Raw genomic sequence first — 12597 nt, forward strand, 5'->3', positions numbered from 1 at the left:
AGGTGGTTCTGGAGATAGATGAACACGAGCTGGTTGGCTTTGCTAGTAAAGAGACAAATTAACATGAATGAAAATGTAGTTTTTATGGGGTTTGCCCATTGTTTTAACAGACAGTGTTAATATTAAACATTTTCACATCAATCACAAATTACAGCTTGAAAGCATGAGAGAAAATGTGGCTGTCTATTTAGGCAGTGAGGCCCTGCATCTTTCAGCTTCCACATTCTTCTACTCCCATTCCATATATGCAAGTGTCCCTTAAACATGCTACTTATTAAAGATGCAAATGGAACTGAGAGTAACTGGGAATAAATATTTTAAGGTAATATTGTACAGTCTCAACTTTGTATTGTGACTATGAGACCATCTCGTCTACTCCCCCCAAAAGGCAAGTAATTTCCTAGTGCTATAATTAGGCCATCTTTCATTCCTCCATATTCATAAAAAGAGAAAAGAGAGGCTAATGACTCAAAATGAGTATGATCACATAATGATACTTTCTGTCCAGAAAAGATGTGATTATTAACCTGAACAATTTTTTTTTCTAAAGTGTCGTATGATTAATCTGTCATGTGTGGCTGGAGAATTCTATTCTATTTTGTTTAATCAGTGGAGGCCAAATTTTATTGCTTTGCCACTGTCTCAAACCATGCCATCTTCAAAAGAGGTAACAGGTGTCTGTGCTTTGTGGAAGCATGTTCTCTTCCAAAAGGTTTCCAGAAAAGGACTGTGTTAAAGAAACTGTTCCAGCATGCTCTGTACTGGTTTTTGGCAGCAAACTGCAGTGACGTAGAGTTTAAGATGCCACTGCTGAATTCTCTCTGCGGGATACAATGCCCAAGTTTATGACAGACCATGGCTTCTGCTTCCCTGAGTGAAGAGGCAGCTGCTGAGACTTGGCTTTTGCTTGGGCTGCCTGAGCTAAGGAGTGTGGGTTTTAGCTCTGATCTCCTCCTGCCACCTTCAGTTTCCTGCTGGCTAGAACTGAGTGTCACATTTCATATTGTGATCTGAATCTCTGCCTTCTGAGCTTTTAAATCAAAGGCATTAATAGATTCAACTGGAAATAATGACTGCAGGATGGAAAAATTAGGAACACATCTTTGTGTATTATTGCCTTTTCATTCTCTTTTCAGATGATGATTTAAGGTAAACCTTCAGAAAACTGATAATCACAAAGGCTTATGAGACTTTTGAAGTTCAGGATGTAGTCAAAAGCAGACAAATGAGAAATAACATGCAGGTCTGAAAAAGAAAGCACTGTTTTTTTCTGAATTTTTGCTGTAGGGAAGCAAACTCATGGCAGAGTAATATGTAGCACATAATATGTGTCATATGCCTGTAATAGAAGGTGTTAGAGGGAGTAATGATGTGAGTGGTAAAAACAAGAAGGAAACTTGACGGGGTTAAACCCTGCTAATCAGTGTTAGTGTCTTTGTGCTAGATGGAAATCTTCCTTGGTATCTAAAAATAAGATTTATATACAGTACACACTTTAGCTTCTTTGTGTCATGGAAGGCACTTAACTTATTACACAAGTGGATGCAATGCAATGCTTCTGGGAGTAATAATCTTGCCATTAGGCACATGGAAGGCACTAAATAACTTCTATTCCTGATAACTTCTGAAGAAGCTGGGATGAGGGACTGCCTTACCCTCCTGCTCACTGTCACCTTTGTGTGCTAGCTTGAGTATTCCCACAGCAAATCTAACCAAATGCTGGCCAGCATGGGCCTACATGAAGGGAGAGTGCTGACCCCAAATAAGGTCTTGTGTTGCTGCTATTCCCATCAGCCTACTCCTTCAGGGCTTACACAATACTGCTGCAGGTACTCTTTATTTTATTTATTTTCAGCCTTCTTCCCTGTTACAAGGAAGGTGTCCTTCACAGTCAACAGGCTGGTGTCTGTCATTTGAGGGAAAACTTGTTTCAGACTATGAAGAATGAGACTGTATGAGGAATTAAAATGTTTCAAGTCATGCTCCTTTACGGATTTTCCAGCTCCTCCTGAATAGTAGTTGAGGGAATGAAAAATAAAAGCAATTTTGGTAGCATTTGATTTCCTTTTCCTACATAAGATATTTTTTATGCGTATATGGAAAAATGCATCCATTATTCTCCCTGTTATTTCCCTCTATACCTATCCATTCTAACACTGCCAAGAAAAGGCAGTATACTTCTCCTTATAAGACTGGCAAAATAGAGAGCAAGAAAACAAGAAAGGACGAATATTAAAAGAGATTGGAAATTTAATAATTAAAAAAAAAACAGATTAAAGTTGACTCTGGAATGGAAAAAACTGCAAAAGAGAAGAGCAATATCATATAAGAAAACAGTCAAGGGTGAAATAAAAATAAAACCAAACAATAACAATCAAAAAAATAAACAAATCCAAGTTCCCACTAGTCAGACAGATGCAAGTGAGGATTGCTGGAAAGTTAGTGTTTATACTTGTTACTATATTTTTCTGAGCTTTTCCATAAATCAGTAGCATCTGAAAAATCTCAGGCAGAGATGTTGTCACATCCTAAGATCAGATTTTCTCTATTATTATAAAAGCCCTATGGTTACCCTGAAAAAATGGACAGATATGATGCTTTATGACACTGAAAATGTGGCCCTTAAAGTGTGCTAGATTTATAGTATTAGTCTGAGTAAGTAGCAGACAGACTTCAGCCATAAAAATGCCAGGGAGAATCCCAAGACTAAATTGCAGCTCAGTTTTGTCCCCTTCAAGGGGACAAGCAACCCCTCCTTATTCAGAGAGACAGGAACAGGGAGGCTAATGGATGAGTGTAAGATATTTATGTGGTTACAAGCAGTACATTGCATCCCTGCACATGACTTTCTGCACTATCCTCTCCCCCTGTCCCTGCATGCTAAAGCAAGTTGATGGCAGAAGGGAGTGAGCAGAGAGATTTTACTGGGAAGTTGTAAATTGCTGCTGAAGCAGATCATACCACAAATCACACTGTTCCCTTCACCTGAACAAGAAGGATGTGAGGGAGGAATTGTACTTTAGAAAGGATGTCCCTGAGTCATTCTGTTTCCCACACTGCTCCTGTGGTGCAAATTGCAGGGTGCTTCTATTTTTGCTGCAATGTCTAAAGTAGCTTTATAGCCCCCAGCAAAAAGACCCAGACCAGAAACTGCAAACTTTGATGCAAAACCATGCTCTTAGTTACAACTGTTTAATTTCTTTTCCAGCTGAGCTGTATAGGTGTATTGCTGACAGAAATTTTCAGCAGCGATTACCTAATTTTATATTCAAAGTTTCCTTGGTCCTGTAGGGTACATTCTAGTGGTCCTAAGGATCTCAATTCATACAGAAGGACACACCAAACAGACTGAACAGAATTTTGATTCCATTATTTCACAAAAGTGCCTTTATAGTATGCATCTGTAAATGAAATAGTGCTGCAAGCATATATCACTTTTGAATAATTGTTCATTCTGTTTCTTTCTTTATAATTATACAAAACAATAATTTCCTTGGTTCTTGAACATTAATGGCATTCCTCTGGGATACAAAGTTTATTTCTCTCAGATGGTAGTTAAACTCCAAAAGAGTGGTGGCCTGTTTCCATTTTACATCTTCTTTCTACATTCGTTTTCTCTTTACTAGACCTGAATATATCCTTAAAAATATTATCCCTCCATATTTCTTTTCAATCACAGGGCTATGTACCCTCTTTACCTATAAGTTCCCTACTCTTAAAAAGCATAATGTTCATAATTTTTTCCCAGAACTGAATTGCAGAGTATTTAACCACCACCTGCTTTTCCCCTCTCATTATTTTTTTGGCACCATTCCACAATGGTATTAGGATACTCCAAAACTTTCATTTGTTTAGTCGTTTTGTGGGCCTTTATTTAAATCTAGGGTTACCCATGCCTCCGAAATGTCTCAAACATTGTGAGAATGTCTTAAAGGAAACAGAGATCACCAACATTGACTTGTCTCAGCCAACAAGGCTGGCTTAATAAAAGTGAACAATGAAATTCAAACTGCACTTTACATTAACAGTATCAGAAGTATCTTAAAGCAACATGCTGTGCTACTTTCCTTGTTTTTGGAAGTATGGCCTAAGTAAAAAGAGTGGTACTGATAATTATTGCTAAACTGGGAGTGAGAACAGTGATCAGATGACACAAAGCAGTTTGGGTTTGTCTGAGCCCTTTGAGGTACCACAAAGGGAAGCCTGATGAAGTCAGCAGTTTTCCACCGAGTATGACAAGGATTCAGCTGTCTCCTTCCATCCAGGTCATATCTTTACCTTAACATCTAGAACCTCTTGAATAAGATATTGAATTGAAGCCCTGAATGCTCAAGATTAAACTCTTCGGTGCAGAGAAATTCCCTGTGTTGTCTGTATTCACTATGGCCAAGAATTTTGGAAAGAAATTATCCGTATCAAAAAATAAAATATTGGATGATGTTTCAGGAAGGCTGATCTTTGAAACCTGCTGTAGTATTCACTGATGACCAATTGTATTGCTGTTACACGAGACCTCACTGATTTATAAATCTGCTGTACAATTCCACTTAGATCAATATAGCTGTACCGATATAGGCCAGATGAGAGCTTGGAGTTGCCTTTGCTCTGCTGGTACTTTTGAAATTAATCAGGATGAAAGTAACATTTCAGAGCTGCAGTGCATGGCAGTAAAGTATTATTGGGAGTTAACTAGTCTCATTGTCGATAGAGGCTGTGGGGTAAAACTGGTTGCCAAAATAGGGAAAATATGGTTGTGAAAGTTTGAATAGCTCAAATACTTTTCTGCAGAGCATTTTTAATGTATTTAAGTGGTTCATTATTTATGTTTTTCTCTGAAGAGATGAAGGATAAATATAGTTTTATTTTATCTTTTCTATGTACTCTGCTGGATTTGCTGCTTTCCTAGAGTACTCACACACCTTATTTCTAGTTTCTGTGTTTCCAACCAAAATGAAACAGACAATTTTTCTTTTTTGTTATTTACTTTTTAGAAAATAAGAAATAATGCAGAAAATCAACACTCTAAGTTCATTCTGTATAGCATTTTTCTTCATTCATACTAAAGGATCTTTTTAAATGTAGGAGAAGAATAATTCTGTGTGTTGACATGGACATAGACACTGTTTGCTTCTACTCCTTTCTGTTCCTGAGAATCAACAGAGCTGACATGACAGACTCTGTGTGGGACTTGGGCCAGCAGGAAAGTTGTGACTGTATTAGCACTTTTCTTAGTGTTCCTCTATGGCCTTTTGTTCTGTATTGACTTTACATTGATGCGTGATAAGGTATTGAGCTGAAGTAGTTTGTGTCTGCGAACCAAAGGTCTTTATAAGAATATTAAGAAACTTACACTAGTACAGCTTTCTGCATTTATTTTGGCATTCAGTCTAAACAAATTACCAAGTTTGGAAATATGGCTTTTTTAAATACGCTATTCATCTTAAAAAAAATCTTTTAGGGAAGCACAAATATCTAATGGCATTTGACAGTAAAAATACTATGGTTTATTCAATGATACTGTAAAAGTCTTTTAAATTTTGCTGCTACATCATTAGTTGGACAGTGATTCTTTTCCCTGTGACTAGTAACCTGTCTTGCCCATGAAAAAATGTTTTTGCTTTGCATTGAGGAACAATATTGAACAGAGAAAGTATTATTGTGTAATTATTTTAGATTCTGTTATGATTTCAAATACTCTCACACGTACATATTGATTCTTCCCTATAATCATGGCTTGGAGCAGTGAATTCAAAAGATTAATTAGAGATTACATAGAATTTTATTTTTTACTGCTTTAGTATACTGCCCCCTTTCTGTAAGAATGATGTGCTGAGAAGGGTGCCTAATATTTTAATCTCTATATGTTACTGTATAATTTCCTATTGAAAACATATTACTTTTCTTGTTCAGAAAAACCTCTGTCCCTTTATTAAGATGACTCATAGGAACTGAATTCAAAATTTTAAGTTATATTTAGGATTGGGAATTGGACCCAAGGTGCCAGACTTTACTTCTGTTACTTAGACTGTAGCAAGATTCATGAGTGAGTCAAATTATTGTTTTCTTTTGTTAACATGAAATTTAAAATGCCAGTGTCTTACCTAATAGTCCAAGACTACATTAAGTCCCAGTTGTTTCTGCACAAACTGAAATCATGTTGTCACTTCAGGTTTTTTTCCTTCATGCTTCAGTCCCTTCTCTGGATCTGCTGTTATTTTTTCCCCAGACCTTTACTTGTGGTGAGAAACAATTAAAATAATTCAGTTTTGTACAATGAACTTCTGATGAATGTTGACCTTTAAGCCTTAAAAAGACAATCAGACCATTGATTGTGAATGATTACCATTTAAATTATTAGAATATTAATTTTTTTTTAGTATAAAACTGTTGAAAGATGTTTGAAAAGAAATAAATGGAAAAGAATTCCTGTTACTGAGATCTCATAGGTTGGAACAGCAGCTGAAGTGTTCAACACAGAGAAGTGTTGAAATTTCTAGGGCTGGTGAGAGCTAAGATTCAATTAAACAAAGCAGCATGAATCCTGAAATTGGAAGCTTACAGAAGTGGCAAATAAATTGTCTTAATCAGGTCCTTTTCATATTTAATTTCTTTAATTGTATTTAAAATCATTAATAATACAACATGTGTCTGTGGATTCCATGTTTCATGAGGGATGCCATGTCAGAACAGATAAGATTGTAAGCTTTGGGATGACTTCCACCCTTTCACTGGTACAAATGTATAGGTAAGGAGAAAAGCCTCTTTTTCAGTGAGGGTTGTAACAGGAAATCTTAGTCCTGACACATAAAACCCTTTACTCAATAATGTGTTTATGTTTCATATTAACATGCATAAAAGCCTTCTTATTTGATTAATTAGTAGAATAATTATTACTTTTTTACCATTAGTCCTAGGGTAGGCATGAATCCCTGGGTGATAGGCATTCAAGAAATTACAAACAAAAAAGTAACCTACATTCTAAAAACTTTGCTGTCTGAATATAAAATATTGCCAATCTTATAATCCAGATTTTGCACATTGAGGCACTTTTCAGTGGAGAGTGGCACTTCCAGAGGAGGAACCTGAAAATTGTATTGCTAACACTGCTAGGGTAGAAAAATTTATATGTTCCTTCTGATTGTCTAGTGGAAATATGGGCCACTTACATTTATTTCCTGTTTCTTAGACATTAAAGCCAGGGTGAAAAATCTTTGTTTTCCATCTTGCTAAATAAATTGGTGATTCAAACTTCCATGGTTACTTCTGTGTGATCTAAATCACATGATACTCTTTTCTCTGTAATAATGAGCTTTCTGATGTGAATGCCTTCAGAAAGTAAACATATAATCCATTTTCTCTGCCACTTAACAACTTCAAAATTGCTTTCATTACTGCCTTTCCTACTAAAACGCAATTACACAAATTTACCAGAAGAATGTATGAGTAGACCCAAAGTAAATAAATTTGATTAAGAATTTCAATATATATGTTTATGACTAACTTTATTTCAGCATTCATAGAGTAACTTATGGTAACTACATATGAACTAGCATTGCTCTTATAGGTTCTATATCTTCTTCATTAGTTGCTATAAAAATATCGATTTCTATTTTATATTGGTGCTCCAGATCATCAATACTATATATATTATTCTGTGAACAAAATTATTCTAAGTCACAAGCTGGTATTTCCATAGATAAATTTGAATGTAAAATGGAGTCAATTGCCTAGTGCCATAATGACTGTCCAAGCACAGGGAAACAGCAGATGAGAGCAGTCATAAAAGTTGACACACTTTGACTTGACTCATTTGACCATGCAAGCCTGAATACTTGGTACACTGAAGTCTAGTTTCCATAATACCCTTGAACCAAAAACAAGTAATGAATACACCTCATTCTTCTTTCACTCTGCTTTTTTTTATGCTGATCTAAATTTAAACTGCCATCTTTAATAGATTTATTTGTTTCAGTGCAAGTGAAAGGCAAATTAGATCCTTTAAATGCATTCCTTGTTGGGTTTTCCCCTCTGCTGTAAGAGAGGAAAGAACTTGCATTGCTCTATTGTTGTGCTTTTCTACTGATTTATCTACATGTTGAGAAGTCCTTTCTGTACTAATTTGAAATTCTTTCTCCACGTTTTATTTAAATTGTCACATGCACTTGTTAAATAATTCTAGTCTGCTTGGGTTTTGTTGCTCTTTTCTTTTTCTTTCCATGCTGACTGATTGCCATCTGGGGGCTAACATGAGCCCACCATACTAATTTCCATTATTCTACCCATTAACTGCTATTGTCTCCGGGGTCAGAGACAAATGTATGGATCCACTTTATCTCTCAGCTTACAGAACATCTCACACAGTGAGCCCTGTATTACGAAATGGCTACATCAGCCTCTAATCACTCAGCTCTACCCCCCGTTGAATGCTGGTGTACCTTGAGAAACAGCACGCAAAAGCACAATTGTTTAAGTCCTCAGATGGTTAACATTGTGCATAACCTCCTCACAAATTACAGCCTCAGCTGCAGCACATCCATTAGTCTGGAAGAATGAAGATTCCCAAGCGGCCCTGGTGCCTTTCCCAATTCCCCTGCGACCCACCAATCCTCTGAGCGCTTTCTCTGCGTGTAGGGAGTGTTCGGAGCTAATCAGGTCAATGATCATCTCACGGCTCAGGGGACGTGACAGGAGCCTATCACAGCACTTACAGGATCCTCCAGACCTGAGCACGCCGGCTGAGAATCTCCCGTTAAGAAACATTGCTTTGGTGCCTCTTCTCTCACTCTCCACGAGCCTCTGAGGATTTCAGCTGATCTCTCTCTCTCTCTCTCCTCCAGACAGTGAGGAGTTCACTGAAAAAAAGGCAGAGCAGCATGCGGCTACCCGGAGGGTGTTGATTGAAACTTAGATTCTCCCCGATCGCTGTTGATTGGACTGATGCTCCAGCATTGCCAGGGAAAAGATTTCAATTAAGGTAAGTGCTGCTTTATCTGGCTACCTGCATCGTGCCGAGTTTCTGCATGGAAAGTTGGAGCAGAGTGGAGCGCCAGCCTGCACTGCAGCAAGGGAGCCCGAGCCGCGGGAGCGGGCTGGGGGCAGCCCCCGCGCCCCAGCCCGCAACACCCCGAGGCCAGTGCCAAGCAGCATCTCACGAATGGCTGTACTTTTCTCCCATCCTGTGATTCTCTGAAGCTTGCAAAAAAAAAAAAAAAAAAAAAAAAAAAAAAAAAAAACAAAAACAAAAACCCAAACCAACAAAGAAAGAAGAAGGGAAAAAAAAATTGTTAGAAGCATGCAGGAGTGCGAGAAGGTAGGAGGAGGAAAGGCAAGTACACTTTCCCTCCTTGTGTATGTATTTGAGGAAACACAGCAGCTGGAAAGCAAAAGTGCATTATGGTAAAGCATAATCCTGAATAAGGAGCATCATTCCCTCACCAGCAGGAACTGGTAGATGCAGGGCTTTAAAGTCCCATGGCATTTAAATGAGACAGTAAGGGATTCTTGAAATGTGAGTCAAAAATATGCATGCAGCTTTCCAGGCTGCCGTCAGACTGAAGACTGTGACTGACATGTGGAAGGAATGTTACGTTTGGAGGCTGGTATGATTTGGATAGTTGCTTTTGTGGGGTTAGCATTTCTCCTCTGTGTGGGGGGAAGAATGAGTAGGGATGTTGTTTCAATACAAGGGGCCAGAAAATTAAATTGGTTGCTAAGGGGTGAGAGCAATGCTTGACTGAGGAGAGACAGGATGCATTTTTTCATGGGCTGATGGAAAGTGAGATATATCAAAAGAAATAGACTGATGCTTGGAAATCTTTATCTGTAAGGAAATAAGACAGTAGATGAGGGAGGCTGTCTTGAAAGATTAAATGAGTAATAGGAAAGTGTCAGAGATTTTTACACAGCCTGGAGTTAGCTAGCTTTGTACCTATGGTCTGTCTACCCTGACATTTATAAAGTGAACTGACTTGGATAGTCTCAGTCTTGTCCATGCTTGATAACTGCTATCAGGGGATGTAATTAAGGAGTGTGCAAGGAGGCCAAACTTTTTAATACTGTAAGGGATGAAATTAAGATCTGTTGTATTGAAAATATCTGTTCTCTCTGTTGCCTTTAAAAGTTAACGCATTTTGCTTAAAACTCGATCATAAAAGAAAGAAAGCATTGAGGGAAAGTTAAGTGATTTCAAATCTTCATGGCTTTGACAGATGTATAACTTTTAGGCAGCTTATAAAAGTGTGAATTTATTGCACTGGTTGTTTTCAGCCAATGGTGTTTATTGTTGTTATATACTCTATTGTTGATTATTGTTTATTATTGGAAATACAATTCATAGCACTGTATCCTGCATTAAAAACTCAGCTAATCAATATGGACATATACTTCTCAAGCCTCTGCCCTGCTCCACTCCTCCTCTCTGCATCACCACCTGTCCCTCTGCCCCCTCCCTTGCTCCCAAAAGAAAAGGAAAACAAAAGAAAAAAAAAAGAACAATTCCAGCAAATGTTGGTTACCTGCAGGTTACTTACTCCATTAACCTTTTCAGTGAAAAAGACCAAGTTGTCTTTCTTGCAAAAACATTAGCATAGGGGGAAATGACCTGAGGTTTTGAGGGAATGTTCGAAGAACACTGACAGTTTTAACTGCCAATCTCTATATTCTCCTTGAAAATTATTTTGGAAAGTAGTATTTTTTATTATACTGTTGTCAAGGAAAGGAAGCTGATTTTGGAAGTAGTTACATGCACTGATCCTCATTTTGGTGTAGCATATGGCTCACTTCATTTTCATGTTATGTTTATATGACATTTACTAAATGCCTGACTGCTTCCTCCACCCAGAGATGCAAGTCTTGACCAGGGTAGAAGTATTTCCATGCACATATAGCAATGCACTGTATATGTCTTCCCTTTTTTTCTTTCACAACTAATCAGTGTTTTTTCAGCATAGTATTCATTCATATTCATCAGAGTATTCGTTATTAAAAAAAACAAAACACAATAACTTAATGCATGCAAGGAAAAAAAAAAATCCAGCATAAACCAGTTGCAGTTGGAGACATTTAAGTTACCTACAGATAGCAGGAAGTTCCCTTCCAGTCTTTCACAAGGTCTGCTACAAACATTGTTTGACATGATGGCTTTGTTCTCCTTTTGTTTCACAAAGCTGTTGCTGTAAGTAAAAAATAAATAAATCACACTTTCATGGCAATATGTCTGTGCCTTCTAAACAAATCTTACATCTCTATTATTATTTTACAAGATCACATGTTCTATCTGCTTGTAAGTGAAGTGCTTACTTTCCAGTGTGCCAGCCTCAGAGATTTTATGACATGAAAGTTTACCAAACACAGGGAAATGCTTGCTTTTCTCATGTTTTGATAAAAACCAACAATAATTCTATAATTACTTCCTGATCTTTTCTGCTGGTGGGTTGTGAGCCTCTTCATACATAGTAACGATCCTAAAAGTGACCTCAGCAATATGGGGATGTAATATTCCTCTCATTAAGCAAATAAATTGGGGCATCTGACTTACTGAAGCTTTTCAGACTTGTTAAACACAGGCAGACAGATTGCACAGGAAGGCAGTATAGCCTAGTTCCCTCTCTTGAAGTTAGTTTTTTTACTCTAAGGCTGTATCAAATACTGTTAAACATATATCTATATGCAGAGTTCAACTTTATTTCAAATATTTGAAGTTCTTTGAATGAGGTCGGTGTTAATTTTTTTTGCCTCAAGCTAAGTCTCCTTATTACTGACAGCAGAGTACGATTACTATCTAGCCCAACTACACTGAAAATTAGTGTTTGATACTATTGCTTTAATGTTTTATGAGCTTTTTAGGGAGATTCATTAAAATGAGGCTTGGAAATGGGTAAAGGAAAGGGAGTTATATGAAAACTGACATGAAACCAACAACAAACCAGTGAGGAACAGTCCTGGGATAGTGACATGTGAAAGAGGAAACAGCTTTTAATGACTATAGTTCATAATCCAGATAATGTGAAAGAGATATATTATCCTAAATTATCTATAATTTCAAGAGTATGGGGTGACAGTGAGTTAGAACAAACTTCAGGCGTTAATGAGTTTCCATAGTTTCCCTTCTTGAAGATATATAGGGAAATTGTTTTACCTGAAAGGGAGACTTTTTAACCCTCTGATATTTACATGTTACGAAGCTAACACCAGCTTTCCTAGCAAGACCATTGTGTCCCACCAGACTCTTGTTATCTCTTTTTCATTGTTGTTTTCATAATCTGTTTTCTGGACACTTGTTCTTGCACCTCAGGGTAACATCTTCCTCTTTGTAAATCTCATTTTCTTCCTAATGATACATGTTTACCTTTATTCTTTTCCTCTTAGCATCCTTTCCTTCTCTTCACCTACCATGATTCTTCTCCTTTCTTTGATGCTGCAGGGACATCACTTTTCACACTGGGGCCATCTCTATAAATTTTGCATTTTTAGTTGAAACAAAAGCCCCACTGACGACGCTTCAGTGCTCACAAGAATGGGACGTGTGTGCTCCAACGACTCTACCATCTCTTCATCCTCCTTTTCTCTAGTTTTTAATTGGTTTTGATTGTACAATCT

The 12597-nt window shown here is 37.4% G+C and overlaps 1 protein-coding gene across 8 annotated transcripts in view; it reads left to right on the forward strand.

Annotated features, from left to right (window-relative positions):
• The window catches only part of CDH12 (cadherin 12), a 536918-nt gene that overhangs the window by 298256 nt on the left and 226065 nt on the right, over positions 1-12597 (forward strand). For 5 of the 8 annotated variants that reach the window (XM_074545283.1, XM_014265146.3, XM_074545278.1 and 2 more), the window contains exon 2: positions 8838-8974. The exons of 1 other annotated variant lie outside the window; for it this stretch is intronic. The gene's annotated coding sequence lies outside the window, so the exon portion shown is untranslated. Of the gene's footprint in view, positions 1-8837; positions 8975-9320; positions 9600-12597 lie in introns of those variants that run through there. 2 more of the 8 variants (XM_074545297.1, XM_074545303.1) reach the window with 2 other exon arrangements.

The sequence above is a fragment of the Zonotrichia albicollis genome, chromosome 1 (assembly GCF_047830755.1).
Source record: "Zonotrichia albicollis isolate bZonAlb1 chromosome 1, bZonAlb1.hap1, whole genome shotgun sequence".
In the NCBI taxonomy this organism is placed as follows: domain Eukaryota; kingdom Metazoa; phylum Chordata; class Aves; order Passeriformes; family Passerellidae; genus Zonotrichia; species Zonotrichia albicollis.